The 16,071-nt window shown below is 39.2% G+C and overlaps 21 non-coding genes and 11 pseudogenes across 21 annotated transcripts; all 32 read right to left on the bottom strand.

The window, feature by feature from the left end:
• Positions 1-289: 289 nt before the first annotated feature.
• LOC146022288 (5S ribosomal RNA) lies at positions 290-408 on the bottom strand. The gene has a single exon (XR_014451753.1). It is a non-coding gene; the product is annotated as a 5S ribosomal RNA (ribosomal RNA).
• A 343-nt stretch (positions 409-751) lies between these two features.
• On the bottom strand, positions 752-870 carry LOC146023131 (5S ribosomal RNA). The gene has a single exon (XR_014452559.1). It is a non-coding gene; the product is annotated as a 5S ribosomal RNA (ribosomal RNA).
• Positions 871-1,215: 345 nt separating this feature from the next.
• LOC146022277 (5S ribosomal RNA) lies at positions 1,216-1,334 on the bottom strand. The gene has a single exon (XR_014451742.1). It is a non-coding gene; the product is annotated as a 5S ribosomal RNA (ribosomal RNA).
• Positions 1,335-1,675: 341 nt separating this feature from the next.
• Positions 1,676-1,794, bottom strand: LOC146025546 (5S ribosomal RNA). Its single transcript, XR_014454204.1, has one exon. It is a non-coding gene; the product is annotated as a 5S ribosomal RNA (ribosomal RNA).
• Positions 1,795-2,136: 342 nt separating this feature from the next.
• On the bottom strand, positions 2,137-2,255 carry LOC146023130 (5S ribosomal RNA). Its single transcript, XR_014452558.1, has one exon. It is a non-coding gene; the product is annotated as a 5S ribosomal RNA (ribosomal RNA).
• A 342-nt stretch (positions 2,256-2,597) lies between these two features.
• Positions 2,598-2,716, bottom strand: LOC146022567 (5S ribosomal RNA). The gene has a single exon (XR_014452017.1). It is a non-coding gene; the product is annotated as a 5S ribosomal RNA (ribosomal RNA).
• Positions 2,717-3,057: 341 nt separating this feature from the next.
• On the bottom strand, positions 3,058-3,176 carry LOC146025134 (5S ribosomal RNA; annotated as a pseudogene).
• Positions 3,177-3,518: 342 nt separating this feature from the next.
• LOC146024661 (5S ribosomal RNA) lies at positions 3,519-3,637 on the bottom strand (annotated as a pseudogene).
• A 1,139-nt stretch (positions 3,638-4,776) lies between these two features.
• On the bottom strand, positions 4,777-4,895 carry LOC146025534 (5S ribosomal RNA). The gene has a single exon (XR_014454193.1). It is a non-coding gene; the product is annotated as a 5S ribosomal RNA (ribosomal RNA).
• Positions 4,896-5,237: 342 nt separating this feature from the next.
• Positions 5,238-5,356, bottom strand: LOC146021664 (5S ribosomal RNA). The gene has a single exon (XR_014451141.1). It is a non-coding gene; the product is annotated as a 5S ribosomal RNA (ribosomal RNA).
• Positions 5,357-5,774: 418 nt separating this feature from the next.
• Positions 5,775-5,893, bottom strand: LOC146023129 (5S ribosomal RNA). Its single transcript, XR_014452557.1, has one exon. It is a non-coding gene; the product is annotated as a 5S ribosomal RNA (ribosomal RNA).
• Positions 5,894-6,235: 342 nt separating this feature from the next.
• On the bottom strand, positions 6,236-6,354 carry LOC146025521 (5S ribosomal RNA). The gene has a single exon (XR_014454181.1). It is a non-coding gene; the product is annotated as a 5S ribosomal RNA (ribosomal RNA).
• A 345-nt stretch (positions 6,355-6,699) lies between these two features.
• On the bottom strand, positions 6,700-6,818 carry LOC146021573 (5S ribosomal RNA). Its single transcript, XR_014451053.1, has one exon. It is a non-coding gene; the product is annotated as a 5S ribosomal RNA (ribosomal RNA).
• A 342-nt stretch (positions 6,819-7,160) lies between these two features.
• On the bottom strand, positions 7,161-7,279 carry LOC146024719 (5S ribosomal RNA; annotated as a pseudogene).
• Positions 7,280-7,623: 344 nt separating this feature from the next.
• Positions 7,624-7,808, bottom strand: LOC146024774 (5S ribosomal RNA; annotated as a pseudogene).
• A 342-nt stretch (positions 7,809-8,150) lies between these two features.
• Positions 8,151-8,335, bottom strand: LOC146024772 (5S ribosomal RNA; annotated as a pseudogene).
• Positions 8,336-8,680: 345 nt separating this feature from the next.
• LOC146025069 (5S ribosomal RNA) lies at positions 8,681-8,799 on the bottom strand (annotated as a pseudogene).
• A 345-nt stretch (positions 8,800-9,144) lies between these two features.
• LOC146024361 (5S ribosomal RNA) lies at positions 9,145-9,263 on the bottom strand. Its single transcript, XR_014453745.1, has one exon. It is a non-coding gene; the product is annotated as a 5S ribosomal RNA (ribosomal RNA).
• A 342-nt stretch (positions 9,264-9,605) lies between these two features.
• LOC146025508 (5S ribosomal RNA) lies at positions 9,606-9,724 on the bottom strand. Its single transcript, XR_014454170.1, has one exon. It is a non-coding gene; the product is annotated as a 5S ribosomal RNA (ribosomal RNA).
• A 344-nt stretch (positions 9,725-10,068) lies between these two features.
• On the bottom strand, positions 10,069-10,187 carry LOC146023479 (5S ribosomal RNA). Its single transcript, XR_014452894.1, has one exon. It is a non-coding gene; the product is annotated as a 5S ribosomal RNA (ribosomal RNA).
• Positions 10,188-10,529: 342 nt separating this feature from the next.
• Positions 10,530-10,648, bottom strand: LOC146023918 (5S ribosomal RNA). Its single transcript, XR_014453319.1, has one exon. It is a non-coding gene; the product is annotated as a 5S ribosomal RNA (ribosomal RNA).
• A 342-nt stretch (positions 10,649-10,990) lies between these two features.
• LOC146023127 (5S ribosomal RNA) lies at positions 10,991-11,109 on the bottom strand. The gene has a single exon (XR_014452555.1). It is a non-coding gene; the product is annotated as a 5S ribosomal RNA (ribosomal RNA).
• A 342-nt stretch (positions 11,110-11,451) lies between these two features.
• Positions 11,452-11,570, bottom strand: LOC146025440 (5S ribosomal RNA). The gene has a single exon (XR_014454138.1). It is a non-coding gene; the product is annotated as a 5S ribosomal RNA (ribosomal RNA).
• Positions 11,571-11,912: 342 nt separating this feature from the next.
• On the bottom strand, positions 11,913-12,031 carry LOC146025429 (5S ribosomal RNA). The gene has a single exon (XR_014454127.1). It is a non-coding gene; the product is annotated as a 5S ribosomal RNA (ribosomal RNA).
• A 342-nt stretch (positions 12,032-12,373) lies between these two features.
• On the bottom strand, positions 12,374-12,492 carry LOC146024718 (5S ribosomal RNA; annotated as a pseudogene).
• Positions 12,493-12,837: 345 nt separating this feature from the next.
• On the bottom strand, positions 12,838-13,022 carry LOC146025158 (5S ribosomal RNA; annotated as a pseudogene).
• A 342-nt stretch (positions 13,023-13,364) lies between these two features.
• On the bottom strand, positions 13,365-13,549 carry LOC146024771 (5S ribosomal RNA; annotated as a pseudogene).
• A 342-nt stretch (positions 13,550-13,891) lies between these two features.
• On the bottom strand, positions 13,892-14,076 carry LOC146024770 (5S ribosomal RNA; annotated as a pseudogene).
• A 345-nt stretch (positions 14,077-14,421) lies between these two features.
• LOC146025068 (5S ribosomal RNA) lies at positions 14,422-14,540 on the bottom strand (annotated as a pseudogene).
• A 345-nt stretch (positions 14,541-14,885) lies between these two features.
• Positions 14,886-15,004, bottom strand: LOC146024360 (5S ribosomal RNA). The gene has a single exon (XR_014453744.1). It is a non-coding gene; the product is annotated as a 5S ribosomal RNA (ribosomal RNA).
• Positions 15,005-15,346: 342 nt separating this feature from the next.
• On the bottom strand, positions 15,347-15,465 carry LOC146025417 (5S ribosomal RNA). The gene has a single exon (XR_014454115.1). It is a non-coding gene; the product is annotated as a 5S ribosomal RNA (ribosomal RNA).
• Positions 15,466-15,809: 344 nt separating this feature from the next.
• On the bottom strand, positions 15,810-15,928 carry LOC146023478 (5S ribosomal RNA). Its single transcript, XR_014452893.1, has one exon. It is a non-coding gene; the product is annotated as a 5S ribosomal RNA (ribosomal RNA).
• Positions 15,929-16,071: the final 143 nt, after the last annotated feature.

Here is a 16,071-nt window from a genome sequence, read left to right as displayed (position 1 = left end):
AAAGTTTCCTAACTGTTTTGGCTTACTGAAAAAAATCATGTGTTGATAATGTAAAAAGACGTACAGGACATAATATCAAAAGGTGGTCTCAAATTAAACTACTAAAGAGGCTCAACACTGTTTACCTGCCAAAAGCAGTTGGAATTGGGCCTAAACAGTGTGGTAAGTTTTTATGTGATGGCTATTGTGTCTGTTTGACCTCTCCCAAATGTCTGTATTGGCAATAAAAAGAAAAATTTTCCAATTTAAATAGCTAGAGAATAAAAACAATTTGCCAGTAATGGGAAAAAACCTACAGCACCTGGTGTTCCCATGTGGTCCCCCACCCAAGTACTAACCAGGCCCATCACTGCTTAACTTCCAAGATCAGACGAGATTGGGCGTATCCAATGTGGTATGACTGTAGGTGAGATACAGGCACTTTTTTGCACTCTTCTACTTCTATAACCAGGTAAGCTAATAAAAAAGTTTCCTAACTGTTTTGGCTTACTGAAAAAAATCATGTGTTGATAATGTAAAAAGACCTACAGGACATGATATAAGCAGGTGGTCCCAAATTAAACTACTAAAGAGGGTCAACACTGTTTAGCTGCCAAAAGCAGTTGGGATTGGGCCTAAACAGTGTGGTAAGTTTTTAGGTGATGGCTATTGTGTCTGTTTGACCTCTTCCAAATGTCTGTACTGGCAATAAAAAAAAAGTTTCCAATTTGAATAGCTAGAGAATAAAAACAATTTGCCAGTAATGGGAAAAAACCTACAGCACCTGGTGTTCCCATGTGGTCACCCACCCAAGTACTAACCAGGCCCATCACTGCTTAGCTTCCAAGATCAGACGAGATTAGGCTTATTCAATGTGGTATGGCTGTAGGTGAGATACAGGCACTTTTTTGCCCTCTTCTACTTCTATAACCAGGTAAGCTAATCAAATAGTTTCCTAACTGTTTTGGCTTACTGAAAAAAATCATGTGTTGCTAATGTAAAAAGACCTACAGGACATGATATAAGCATGTGGTCTCAAATTAAACTACTAAAGAGGCTCAACACTGTTTAGCTGCCAAAAGCAGTTGGAATTGGGCCTAAACAGTGTGGTAAGTTTTTATGTGATGGCTATTGTGTCTGTTTGACCTCTCCCAAATGTCTGTATTGGCAATAAAAAGAAAAAGTTTCCAATTTAAATAGCTAGAGAATAAAAACAATTTGCCAGTAATGGGAAAAAACCTACAGCACCTGGTGTTCCCATGTGGTCCCCCACCCAAGTACTAACCAGGCCCATCACTGCTTAACTTCCAAGATCAGACGAGATTGGGCGTATCCAATGTGGTATGACTGTAGGTGAGATACAGGCACTTTTTTGCACTCTTCTACTTCTATAACCAGGTAAGCTAATAAAAAAGTTTCCTAACTGTTTTGGCTTACTGAAAAAAATCATGTGTTGATAATGTAAAAAGACCTACAGGACATGATATAAGCAGGTGGTCCCAAATTAAACTACTAAAGAGGCTCAACACTGTTTAGCTGCCAAAAGCAGTTGGGATTGGGCCTAAACAGTGTGGTAAGTTTTTAGGTGATGGCTATTGTGTCTCTTTGACCTCTTCCAAATGTCTGTACTGGCAATAAAAAAAGTTTCCAATTTGAATAGCTAGAGAATAAAAACAATATGCCAGTAATGGGAAAAAACCTACAGCACCTGGTGTTCCCATGTGGTCACCCACCCAAGTACTAACCAGGCCCATCACTGCTTAGCTTCCAAGATCAGACGAGATTGGGCGTATCCAATGTGGTATGGCTGTAGGTGAGATACAGGCACTTTTTTGCACTCTTCTACGTCTATAACCAGGTAAGCTAATAAAAAAGTTTCCTAACTGTTTTGGCTTACTGAAAAAAATCATGTGTTGATAATGTAAAAAGACCTACAGGACATGATATAAGCAGGTGGTCTCAAATTAAACTACTAAAGAGGCTCAACACTGTTTAGCTGCCAAAAGCAGTTGGGATTGGGCCTAAACAGTGTGGTAAGTTTTTAGGTGATGGCTATTGTGTCTGTTTGACCTCTTCCAAATGTCTGTACTGGCAATAAAAAAAAGTTTCCAATTTAAATAGCTAGAGAATAAAAACAATTTGCCAGTAATGGGAAAAAACCTACAGCACCTGGTGTTCCCATGTGGTCACCCACCCAAGTACTAACCAGGCCCATCACTGCTTAGCTTCCAAGATCAGACGAGATTAGGCTTATTCAATGTGGTATGGCTGTAGGTGAGATACAGGCACTTTTTTGCCCTCTTCTACTTCTATAACCAGGTAAGCTAATCAAAAAGTTTCCTAACTGTTTTGGCTTACTGAAAAAAATCATGTGTTGATAATGTAAAAAGACCTACAGGACATGATATAAGCATGTGGTCTCAAATTAAACTACTAAAGAGGCTCAACACTGTTTAGCTGCCAAAAGCAGTTGGAATTGGGCCTAAACAGTGTGGTAAGTTTTTAGGTGATGGCTATTGTGTCTGTTTGACCTCTTCCAAATGTCTGTACTGGCAATAAAAAAAAGTTTCCAATTTAAATAGCTAGAGAATAAAAACAGTTTGCCAGTAATGGTAAAAAACCTACAGCACCTGGTGTTCCCATGTGGTCACCCACCCAAGTACTAACCAGGCCCATCACTGCATAGCTTCCAAGATCAGACGAGATTGGGCGTATCCAATGTGGTATGGCTGTAGGTGAGATACAGGCACTTTTTTGCACTCTTCTACTTCTATAACCAGGCAAGCTAATAAAAAAGTTTCCTAACTGTTTTGGCTTACTGAAAAAAATCATGTGTTGATAATGTAAAAAGACCTACAGGACATGATATAAGCAGGTGGTCTCAAATTAAACTACTAAAGAGGCTCAACACTGTTTAGCTGCCAAAAGCAGTTGGGATTGGGCCTAAACAGTGTGGTAAGTTTTTAGGTGATGGCTATTGTGTCTGTTTGACCTCTTCCAAATGTCTGTACTGGCAATAAAAAAAGTTTCCAATTTAAATAGCTAGAGAATAAAAACAATTTGCCAGTAATGGGAAAAAACCTACAGCACCTGGTGTTCCCATGTGGTCTCCTACCCAAGTACTAACCAGGCCCATCACTGCTTAGCTTCCAAGATCAGAAAAGATTAGGCTTATTCAATGTGGTATGGCTGTGGGTAAGATACAGGCACTTTTTTGCCCTCTTCTACTTCTATAACCAGGTAAGCTAATCAAAAAGTTACCTAACTGTTTTGGCTTACTGAAAAAAATCATGTGTTGATAATGTAAAAAGACCTACAGGACATGATATAAGCAGGTGGTCTCAAATTAAACTACTAAAGAGGCTCAACACTGTTTAGCTGCCAAAAGCAGTTGGAATTGGGCCTAAACAGTGTGGTAAGTTTTTAGGTAATGGCTATTGTGTCTGTTTGACCTCTTCCAAATGTCTGTACTGGCAATAAAAAAAAGTTTCCAATTTGAATAGCTAGAGAATAAAAACAATTTGCCAGTAATGGGAAAAAACCTACCGCACCTGGTGTTCCCATGTGGTCACCCACCCAAGTACTAACCAGGCCCATCATTGCTTAGCTTCCAAGATCAGACGAGATTAGGCTTACTCAATGTGGTATGGCTGTAGATGAGATCTGAGGAAGCCGCTGACTAAGGAGAGGCGGGGAAACGCGTCATCAGCCCCTGTTTGTTCACAGGAGAGGCACGAAAGGCACTGCTGTGGGAGTCTTGGAAGCAGGAGCGTTCTAGATAAAGCTGAAAAGAATTCCACCAAATCAGCTGGGAACACACTCAAGGCAAAGCCAGCAAATACTCCCCAAAGTGGATTACAATTATACAGCATCATACAAGCCGCAGAGCAAGAGCATAAGTATACCCATTTGCTTTCTTTCTGCTTATATGTGCCAAATTGTCACTAACTCTAAATAGTATGGCTGATTGACTAATCTTCTAAACAAGCTGCTGAAAGCAAGTTCTGTGCAGGCAGCACAGCATAACAATTTGTCAACTAACAGCCTTCTGGCAAAAAGCTTGATTTCAATCTAACCCTGCTATAAAAAGCAAATAACCCTATATATGCTTAACCAAGCTGGAATTATGCATTATTAAAAGCTGCTCCAATGTTTATTTATTTTTATCATTATATCTTTGTTATTTTATGTAAAATGCTATGTATTGTATGAACCCCACCGGCCGGTGACCTCTTTTTAAAATTTGTCTATATTTCTAAGAGATTTGTACAAAATAAACAAATTTAAAATCTTTAATTCCTTGGGTTATTGAGTGTCCAGTCTGCGCTGTCTATTTGTGTGTATTTTTGCTTTTTGAGTTTAAGAAGGGTTGAGTATCCCTTCTAGGACAGCAGCAAGGACAATCACTAGCCCCATTTGTTTTCCTGCGCTTGGTTTATAGCCTTTTCTGTAGATGAGATACATGCACTTTTTTGCCCTCTTCTACTTCTATAACCAGGTAAGCTAATCAAAAAGTTTCCTAACTGTTTTGGCTTACTGGAAAAAATCATGTGTTGATAATGTAAAAAGACCTACAGGACATGATATAAGCATGTGGTCTCAAATTAAACTACTAAAGAGGCTCAACACTGTTTAGCTGCCAAAAGCAGTTGGAATTTTGCCTAAACAGTGTGGTAAGTTTTTAGGTGATGGCTATTGTGTCTGTTTGACCTCTTCCAAATGTCTGTACTGGCAATAAAAAAAAGTTTCCAATTTAAATAGCTAGAGAATAAAAACAATTTGCCAGTAATGGTAAAAAACCTACAGCACCTGGTGTTCCCATGTGGTCACCCACCCAAGTACTAACCAGGCCCATCACTGCTTAGCTTCCAAGATCAGACGAGATTGGGCGTATCCAATGTGGTATGGCTGTAGGTGAGATACAGGAACTTTTTTGCACTCTTCTACTTCTATAACCAGGTAAGCTAAAAAAAAAGTTTCCTAACTGTTTTGGCTTACTTAAAAAAATCATGTGTTGATAATGTAAAAAGACCTACAGGACATGATATAAGCAGGTGGTCCCAAATTAAACTACTAAAGAGGCTCAACACTGTTTAGCTGCCAAAAGCAGTTGGAATTTTGCCTAAACAGTGTGGTAAGTTTTTAGGTGATGGCTATTGTGTCTGTTTGACCTCTTCCAAATGTCTGTACTGGCAATAAAAAAAAGTTTCCAATTTGAATAGCTAGACAATAAAAACAATTTGCCAGTAATGGGAAAAAACCTACCGCACCTGGTGTTCCCATGTGGTCACCCACCCAAGTACTAACCAGGCCCATCACTGCTTAGCTTCCAAGATCAGACGAGATTGGGCGTATCCAATGTGGTATGGCTGTAGGTGAGATACAGGCACTTTTTTGCTTAGCTTCCAAGATCAGACGAGATTGGGCGTATCCAATGTGGTATGGCTGTAGGTGAGATACAGGCACTTTTTTGCACTCTTCTACTTCTATAACCAGGTAAGCTAATAAAAAAGTTTCCTAACTGTTTTGGCTTACTGAAAAAAATCATGTGTTGATAATGTAAAAAGACCTACAGGACATGATATAAGCAGGTGGTCTAAAATTAAACTACTAAAGAGGCTCAACACTGTTTAGCTGCCAAAAGCAGTTGGGATTAGGCCTAAACAGTGTGGTAAGTTTTTAGGTGACGGCTATTGTGTCTGTTTAACCTCTTCCAAATGTCTGTACTGGCAATAAAAAAAAGTTTCCAATTTAAATAGCTAGAGAATAAAAACAATTTGCCAGTAATGGGAAAAAACCTACAGCACCTGGTGTTCCCATGTGGTCACCCACCCAAGTACTAACCAGGCCCATCACTGCTTAGCTTCCAAGATCAGACGAGATTAGGCTTATTCAATGTGGTATGGCTGTAGGTGAGATACAGGCACTTTTTTGCCCTCTTCTACTTCTATAACCAGGTAAGCTAATCAAAAAGTTTCCTAACTGTTTTGGCTTACTGAAAAAAATCATGTGTTGATAATGTAAAAAGACCTACAGGACATGATATAAGCATGTGGTCTCAAATTAAACTACTAAAGAGGCTCAACACTGTTTAGCTGCCAAAAGCAGTTGGAATTTTGCCTAAACAGTGTGGTAAGTTTTTAGGTGATGGCTATTGTGTCTGTTTGACCTCTTCCAAATGTCTGTACTGGCAATAAAAAAAAGTTTCCAATTTAAATAGCTAGAGAATAAAAAAATATGGCCAGTAATGGTAAAAAACCTACAGCACCTGGTGTTCCCATGTGGTCACCCACCCAAGTACTAACCAGGCCCATCACTGCTTAGCTTCCAAGATCAGACGAGATTGGGCGTATCCAATGTGGTATGGCTGTAGGTGAGATACAGGAACTTTTTTGCACTCTTCTACTTCTATAACCAGGTAAGCTAAAAAAAAAGTTTCCTAACTGTTTTGGCTTACTGAAAAAAATCATGTGTTGATAATGTAAAAAGACCTACAGGACATGATATAAGCAGGTGGTCTCAAATTAAACTACTAAAGAGGCTCAACACTGTTTAGCTGCCCAAAGCAGTTGGAATTGGGCCTAAACAGTGTGGTAAGTTTTTATGTGATGGCTATTGTGTCTGTTTGACCTCTCCCAAATGTCTGTATTGGCAATAAAAAGAAAAAGTTTCCAATTTAAATAGCTAGAGAATAAAAACAATTTGCCAGTAATGGGAAAAAACCTACAGCACCTGGTGTTCCTATGTGGTCCCCCACCCAAGTACTAACCAGGCCCATCACTGCTTAACTTCCAAGATCAGACGAGATTGGGCGTATCCAATGTGGTATGACTGTAGGTGAGATACAGGCACTTGTTTGCACTCTTCTACTTCTATAACCAGGTAAGCTAATAAAAAAGTTTCCTAACTGTTTTGGCTTACTGAAAAAAATCATGTGTTGATAATGTAAAAAGACCTACAGGACATGATATAAGCAGGTGGTCCCAAATTAAACTACTAAAGAGGCTCAACACTGTTTAGCTGCCAAAAGCAGTTGGGATTGGGCCTAAACAGTGTGGTAAGTTTTTAGGTGATGGCTATTGTGTCTGTTTGACCTCTTCCAAATGTCTGTACTGGCAATAAAAAAAAGTTTCCAATTTGAATAGCTAGAGAATAAAAACAATTTGCCAGTAATGGGAAAAAACCTACCGCACCTGGTGTTCCCATGTGGTCACCCACCTAAGTACTAACCAGGCCCATCACTGCTTAGCTTCCAAGAACAGACTAGATTGGGCGTATCCAATGTGGTATGGCTGTAGGTGAGATACAGGCACTTTTTTGCACTCTTCTACTTCTATAACCAGGTAAGCTAATAAAAAAGTTTCCTAACTGTTTTGGCTTACTGAAAAAAATCATGTGTTCATAATGTATAAAAAAGACCTACAGGACATGATATAAGCAGGTGGTCTCAAATTAAACTACTTAATAGGCTCAACACTGTTTAGCTGCCAAAAGCAGTTGGGATTGGGCCTAAACAGTGTGGTAAGTTTTTAGGTGATGGCTATTGTGTCTGTTTGACCTCTTCCAAATGTTTGTACTGGCAATAAAAAAAGTTTCCAATTTATATAGCTAGAGAATAAAAACAATTTGCCAGTAATGGGAAAAAACCTACAGCACCTGGTGTTCCCATGTGGTCACCCACCCAAGTACTAACCAGGCCCATCACTGCTTAGCTTCCAAGATCAGACGTATCCAATGTGGTATGGCTGTAGGTGAGAGACAGGCACTTTTTTGCTTAGCTTCCAAGATCAGACGAGATTGGGCGTATCCAATGTGGTATGGCTGTAGGTGAGATACAGGCACTTTTTTGCACTCTTCTACTTCTATAACCAGGTAAGCTAATAAAAAAGTTTCCTAACTGTTTTGGCTTACTGAAAAAAATCATGTGTTGATAATGTAAAAAGACCTACAGGACATGATATAAGCAGGTGGTCTCAAATTAAAATACTTAAGAGGCTCAACACTGTTTAGCTGCCAAAAGCAGTTGGGATTGGGCCTAAACAGTGTGGTAAGTTTTTAGGTGATGGCTATTGTGTCTGTTTGACCTCTTCCAAATGTCTGTACTGGCAATAAAAAAAAGTTTCCAATTTATATAGCTAGAGAATAAAAACAATTTGCCAGTAATGGGAAAAAACCTACAGCACCTGGTGTTCCCATGTGGTCACCCACCCAAGTACTAACCAGGCCCATCACTGCTTAGCTTCCAAGATCAGACGTATCCAATGTGGTATGGCTGTAGGTGAGATACAGGCACTTTTTTGCTTAGCTTCCAAGATCAGACGAGATTGGGCGTATCCAATGTGGTATGGCTGTAGGTGAGATACAGGCACTTTTTTGCACTCTTCTACTTCTATAACCAGGTAAGCTAAAAAAAAAGTTTCCTAACTGTTTTGGCTTACTGAAAAAAATCATGTGTTGATAATGTAAAAAGACCTACAGGACATGATATAAGCAGGTGGTCTCAAATTAAACTACTAAAGAGGCTTAACACTGTTTAGCTGCCCAAAGCAGTTGGAATTGGGCCTAAACAGTGTGGTAAGTTTTTATGTGATGGCTATTGTGTCTGTTTGACCTCTCCCAAATGTCTGTATTGGCAATAAAAAGAAAATGTTTCCAATTTAAATAGCTAGAGAATAAAAACAATTTGCCAGTAATGGGAAAAAACCTACAGCACCTGGTGTTCCCATGTGGTCCACCACCCAAGTACTAACCATGCCCATCACTGCTTAACTTCCAAGATCAGACGAGATTAGGCTTATTCAATGTGGTATGGCTGTGGGTAAGATACAGGCACTTTTTTGCCCTCTTCTACTTCTATAACCAGGTAAGCTAATAAAAAAGTTTCCTAACTGTTTTGGCTTACTGAAAAAAATCATGTGTTGATAATGTAAAAAGACCTACAGGACATGATATAATCAGGTGGTCCCAAATTAAACTACTAAAGAGGCTCAACACTGTTTAGCTGCCAAAAGCAGTTGGAATTGGGCCTAAACAGTGTGGTAAGTTTTTATGTGATGGCTAATTTGTCTGTTTGACCTCTCCCAAATGTCTGTATTGGCAATAAAAAGAAAAAGTTTCCAATTTAAATAGCTAGAGAATAAAAACAATTTGCCAGTAATGGGAAAAAACCTACTGCACCTGGTGTTCCCATGTGGTCCCCCACCCAAGTACTAACCAGGCCCATCACTGCTTAGCTTCAAAGATCAGACGAGATTGGGCGTATCCAATGTGGTATGACTGTAGGTGAGATACATGCACTTTTTTGCACTCTTCTACTTCTATAACCAGGTAAGCTAATAAAAAAGTTTCCTAACTGTTTTGGCTTACTGAAAAAAATCATGTGTTGATAATGTAAAAAGACCTACAGGACATGATATAAGTTGGTGGTCCCAAATTAAACTACTAAAGAGGCTCAACACTGTTTAGCTGCCAAAAGCAGTTGGGATTGGACCTAAACAGTGTGGTAAGTTTTTAGGTGATGGCTATTGTGTCTGTTTGACCTCTTCCAAATGTCTGTACTGGCAATAAAAAAAAGTTTCCAATTTATATAGCTAGAGAATAAAAACAATTTGCCAGTAATGGGAAAAAACCTACAGCACCTGGTGTTCCCATGTGGTCACCCACCCAAGTACTAACCAGGCCCATCACTGCTTAGCTTCCAAGATCAGACGAGATTGGGCGTATCCAATGTGGTATGGCTGTAGGTGAGATACAGGCACTTTTTTGCACTCTTCTACTTCTATAACCAGGTAAGCTAATAAATAAGTTTCCTAACTGTTTTGGCTTACTGAAAAAAATCATGTGTTGATAATGTAAAAAGACCTACAGGACATGATATAAGCAGGTGGTCTCAAATTAAACTACTAAAGAGGCTCAACACTGTTTAGCTGCCAAAAGCAGTTGGGATTGGGCCTAAACAGTGTGGTAAGTTTTTAGGTGATGGCTATTGTGTCTCTTTGACCTCTCTTTCAAATGTCTGTACTGGCAATAAAAAAAAGTTTCCAATTTAAATAGCTAGAGAATAAAAACAATTTGCCAGTAATGGGAAAAAACCTACAGCACCTGGTGTTCCCATGTGGTCACCCACCCAAGTACTAACCAGGCCCATCACTGCTTAGGTTCCAAGATCAGACGAGATTAGGCTTATTCAATGTGGTATGGCTGTAGGTGAGATACAGGCACTTTTTTGCCCTCTTCTACTTCTATAACCAGGTAAGCTAATCAAAAAGTTTCCTAACTGTTTTGGCTTACTGAAAAAAATCATGTGTTGATAATGTAAAAAGACCTACAGGACATGATATAAGCATGTGGTCTCAAATTAAACTACTAAAGAGGCTCAACACTGTTTAGCTGCCAAAAGCAGTTGAAATTGGGCCTAAACAGTGTGGTAAGTTTTTAGGTGATGGCTATTGTGTCTGTTTGACCTCTTCCAAATGTCTGTACTGGCAATAAAAAAAAGTTTCCAATTTAAATAGCTAGAGAATAAAAACAATTTGCCAGTAATGGTAAAAAAACTACAGCACCTGGTGTTCCCATGCGGTCACCCACCCAAGTACTAACCAGGCCCATCACTGCTTAGCTTCCAAGATCAGACGAGATTAGGCTTATTCAATGTGGTATGGCTGTAGGTGAGATACAGGCACTTTTTTGCCCTCTTCTACTTCTATAACCAGGTAAGCTAATCAAAAAGTTTCCTAACTGTTTTGGCTTACTGAAAAAAATCATGTGTTGATAATGTAAAAAGACCTACAGGACATGATATAAGCAGGTGGTCTAAAATTAAACTACTAAAGAGGCTCAACACTGTTTAGCTGCCAAAAGCAGTTGGGATTAGGCCTAAACAGTGTGGTAAATTTTTAGGTGACGGCTATTGTGTCTGTTTAACCTCTTCCAAATGTCTGTACTGGCAATAAAAAAAAGTTTCCAATTTAAATAGCTAGAGAATAAAAACAATTTGCCAGTAATGGGAAAAAACCTACAGCACCTGGTGTTCCCATGTGGTCACCCACCCAAGTACTAACCAGGCCCATCACTGCTTAGCTTCCAAGATCAGACGAGATTAGGCTTATTCAATGTGGTATGGCTGTAGGTGAGATACAGGCACTTTTTTGCCCTCTTCTACTTCTATAACCAGGTAAGCTAATCAAAAAGTTTCCTAACTGTTTTGGCTTACTGAAAAAAATCATGTGTTGATAATGTAAAAAGACCTACAGTACATGATATAAGCATGTGGTCTCAAATTAAACTACTAAAGAGGCTCAACACTGTTTAGCTGCCAAAAGCAGTTGGAATTTTGCCTAAACAGTGTGGTAAGTTTTTAGGTGATGGCTATTGTGTCTGTTTGACCTCTTCCAAATGTCTGTACTGGCAATAAAAAAAAGTTTCCAATTTAAATAGCTAGAGAATAAAAAAATATGGCCAGTAATGGTAAAAAACCTACAGCACCTGGTGTTCCCATGTGGTCACCCACCCAAGTACTAACCAGGCCCATCACTGCTTAGCTTCCAAGATCAGACGAGATTGGGCGTATCCAATGTGGTATGGCTGTAGGTGAGATACAGGAACTTTTTTGCACTATTCTACTTCTATAACCAGGTAAGCTAAAAAAAAAGTTTCCTAACTGTTTTGGCTTACTGAAAAAAATCATGTGTTGATAATGTAAAAAGACCTACAGGACATGATATAAGCAGGTGGTCTCAAATTAAACTACTAAAGAGGCTCAACACTGTTTAGCTGCCAAAAGCAGTTGGAATTTTGCCTAAACAGTGTGGTAAGTTTTTAGGTGATGGCTATTGTGTCTGTTTGACCTCTTCCAAATGTCTGTACTGGCAATAAAAAAAAGTTTCCAATTTAAATAGCTAGAGAATAAAAAAATATGGCCAGTAATGGTAAAAAACCTACAGCACCTGGTGTTCCCATGTGGTCACCCACCCAAGTACTAACCAGGCCCATCACTGCTTAGCTTCCAAGATCAGACGAGATTGGGCGTATCCAATGTGGTATGGCTGTAGGTGAGATACAGGAACTTTTTTGCACTATTCTACTTCTATAACCAGGTAAGCTAAAAAAAAAGTTTCCTAACTGTTTTGGCTTACTGAAAAAAATCATGTGTTGATAATGTAAAAAGACCTACAGGACATGATATAAGCAGGTGGTCTCAAATTAAACTACTAAAGAGGCTCAACACTGTTTAGCTGCCCAAAGCAGTTGGAATTGGGCCTAAACAGTGTGGTAAGTTTTTAGGTGATGGCTATTGTGTCTGTTTGACCTCTTCCAAATGTCTGTACTGGCAATAAAAAAAAGTTTCCAATGTGAATAGCTAGAGAATAAAAACAATTTGCCAGTAATGGGAAAAAACCTACCGCACCTGGTGTTCCCATGTGGTCACCCACCTAAGTACTAACCAGGCCCATCACTGCTTAGCTTCCAAGAACAGACTAGATTGGGCGTATCCAATGTGGTATGGCTGTAGGTGAGATACAGGCACTTTTTTGCACTCTTCTACTTCTATAACCAGGTAAGCTAATAAAAAAGTTTCCTAACTGTTTTGGCTTACTGAAAAAAATCATGTGTTCATAATGTATAAAAAAGACCTACAGGACATGATATAAGCAGGTGGTCTCAAATGAAACTACTTAAGAGGCTCAACACTGTTTAGCTGCCAAAAGCAGTTGGGATTGGGCCTAAACAGTGTGGTAAGTTTTTAGGTGATGGCTATTGTGTCTGTTTGACCTCTTCCAAATGTTTGTACTGGCAATAAAAAAAAGTTTCCAATTTATATAGCTAGAGAATAAAAACAATTTGCCAGTAATGGGAAAAAACCTACAGCACCTGGTGTTCCCATGTGGTCACCCACCCAAGTACTAACCAGACCAATCACTGCTTAGCTTCCAAGATCAGACGTATCCAATGTGGTATGGCTGTAGGTGAGAGACAGGCACTTTTTTGCTTAGCTTCCAAGATCAGACGAGATTGGGCGTATCCAATGTGGTATGGCTGTAGGTGAGATACAGGCACTTTTTTGCACTCTTCTACTTCTATAACCAGGTAAGCTAATAAAAAAGTTTCCTAACTGTTTTGGCTTACTGAAAAAAATCATGTGTTGATAATGTAAAAAGACCTACAGGACATGATATAAGCAGGTGGTCTCAAATTAAAATACTTAAGAGGCTCAACACTGTTTAGCTGCCAAAAGCAGTTGGGATTGGGCCTAAACAGTGTGGTAAGTTTTTAGGTGATGGCTATTGTGTCTGTTTGACCTCTTCCAAATGTCTGTACTGGCAATAAAAAAAAGTTTCCAATTTATATAGCTAGAGAATAAAAACAATTTGCCAGTAATGGGAAAAAACCTACAGCACCTGGTGTTCCCATGTGGTCACCCACCCAAGTACTAACCAGGCCCATCACTGCTTAGCTTCCAAGATCAGACATATCCAATGTGGTATGGCTGTAGGTGAGATACAGGCACTTTTTTGCTTAGCTTCCAAGATCAGACGAGATTGGGCGTATCCAATGTGGTATGGCTGTAGGTGAGATACAGGCACTTTTTTGCACTCTTCTACTTCTATAACCAGGTAAGCTAAAAAAAAAGTTTCCTAACTGTTTTGGCTTACTGAAAAAAATCATGTGTTGATAATGTAAAAAGACCTACAGGACATGATATAAGTTGGTGGTCCCAAATTAAACTACTAAAGAGGCTCAACACTGTTTAGCTGCCAAAAGCAGTTGGGATTGGACCTAAACAGTGTGGTAAGTTTTTAGGTGATGGCTATTGTGTTTGTTTGACCTCTTCCAAATGTCTGTACTGGCAATAAAAAAAAGTTTCCAATTTATATAGCTAGAGAATAAAAACAATTTGCCAGTAATGGGAAAAAACCTACAGCACCTGGTGTTCCCATGTGGTCACCCACCCAAGTACTAACCAGGCCCATCACTGCTTAGCTTCCAAGATCAGACGTATCCAATGTGGTATGGCTGTAGGTGAGATACAGGCACTTTTTTGCTTAGCTTCCAAGATCAGACGAGATTGGGCGTATCCAATGTGGTATGGCTGTAGGTGAGATACAGGCACTTTTTTGCACTCTTCTACTTCTATAACCAGGTAAGCTAAAAAAAAAGTTTCCTAACTGTTTTGGCTTACTGAAAAAAATCATGTGTTGATAATGTAAAAAGACCTACAGGACATGATATAAGCAGGTGGTCTCAAATTAAACTACTAAAGAGGCTTAACACTGTTTAGCTGCCCAAAGCAGTTGGAATTGGGCCTAAACAGTGTGGTAAGTTTTTATGTGATGGCTATTGTGTCTGTTTGACCTCTCCCAAATGTCTGTATTGGCAATAAAAAGAAAATGTTTCCAATTTAAATAGCTAGAGAATAAAAACAATTTGCCAGTAATGGGAAAAAACCTACAGCACCTGGTGTTCCCATGTGGTCCACCACCCAAGTACTAACCATGCCCATCACTGCTTAACTTCCAAGATCAGACGAGATTAGGCTTATTCAATGTGGTATGGCTGTGGGTAAGATACAGGCACTTTTTTGCCCTCTTCTACTTCTATAACCAGGTAAGCTAATAAAAAAGTTTCCTAACTGTTTTGGCTTACTGAAAAAAATCATGTGTTGATAATGTAAAAAGACCTACAGGACATGATATAATCAGGTGGTCCCAAATTAAACTACTAAAGAGGCTCAACACTGTTTAGCTGCCAAAAGCAGTTGGAATTGGGCCTAAACAGTGTGGTAAGTTTTTATGTGATGGCTAATTTGTCTGTTTGACCTCTCCCAAATGTCTGTATTGGCAATAAAAAGAAAAAGTTTCCAATTTAAATAGCTAGAGAATAAAAACAATTTGCCAGTAATGGGAAAAAACCTACTGCACCTGGTGTTCCCATGTGGTCCCCCACCCAAGTACTAACCAGGCCCATCACTGCTTAGCTTCAAAGATCAGACGAGATTGGGCGTATCCAATGTGGTATGACTGTAGGTGAGATACATGCACTTTTTTGCACTCTTCTACTTCTATAACCAGGTAAGCTAATAAAAAAGTTTCCTAACTGTTTTGGCTTACTGAAAAAAATCATGTGTTGATAATGTAAAAAGACCTACAGGACATGATATAAGTTGGTGGTCCCAAATTAAACTACTAAAGAGGCTCAACACTGTTTAGCTGCCAAAAGCAGTTGGGATTGGACCTAAACAGTGTGGTAAGTTTTTAGGTGATGGCTATTGTGTCTGTTTGACCTCTTCCAAATGTCTGTACTGGCAATAAAAAAAAGTTTCCAATTTATATAGCTAGAGAATAAAAACAATTTGCCAGTAATGGGAAAAAACCTACAGCACCTGGTGTTCCCATGTGGTCACCCACCCAAGTACTAACCAGGCCCATCACTGCTTAGCTTCCAAGATCAGACGAGATTGGGCGTATCCAATGTGGTATGGCTGTAGGTGAGATACAGGCACTTTTTTGCACTCTTCTACTTCTATAACCAGGTAAGCTAATAAATAAGTTTCCTAACTGTTTTGGCTTACTGAAAAAAATCATGTGTTGATAATGTAAAAAGACCTACAGGACATGATATAAGCAGGTGGTCTCAAATTAAACTACTAAAGAGGCTCAACACTGTTTAGCTGCCAAAAGCAGTTGGGATTGGGCCTAAACAGTGTGGTAAGTTTTTAGGTGATGGCTATTGTGTCTCTTTGACCTCTCTTTCAAATGTCTGTACTGGCAATAAAAAAAAGTTTCCAATTTAAATAGCTAGAGAATAAAAACAATTTGCCAGTAATGGGAAAAAACCTACAGCACCTGGTGTTCCCATGTGGTCACCCACCCAAGTACTAACCAGGCCCATCACTGCTTAGGTTCCAAGATCAGACGAGATTAGGCTTATTCAATGTGGTATGGCTGTAGGTGAGATACAGGCACTTTTTTGCCCTCTTCTACTTCTATAACCAGGTAAGCTAATCAAAAAGTTTCCTAACTGTTTTGGCTTACTGAAAAAAATCATGTGTTGATAATGTAAAAAGACCTACAGGACATGATATAAGCATGTGGT

Source organism: Crinia signifera, chromosome 7 (genome assembly GCF_055691185.1).
Source record: "Crinia signifera chromosome 7, ASM5569118v1, whole genome shotgun sequence".
Classification (NCBI taxonomy): domain Eukaryota; kingdom Metazoa; phylum Chordata; class Amphibia; order Anura; family Myobatrachidae; genus Crinia; species Crinia signifera.
This window is presented reverse-complemented; position numbering and strand designations above follow the sequence as displayed.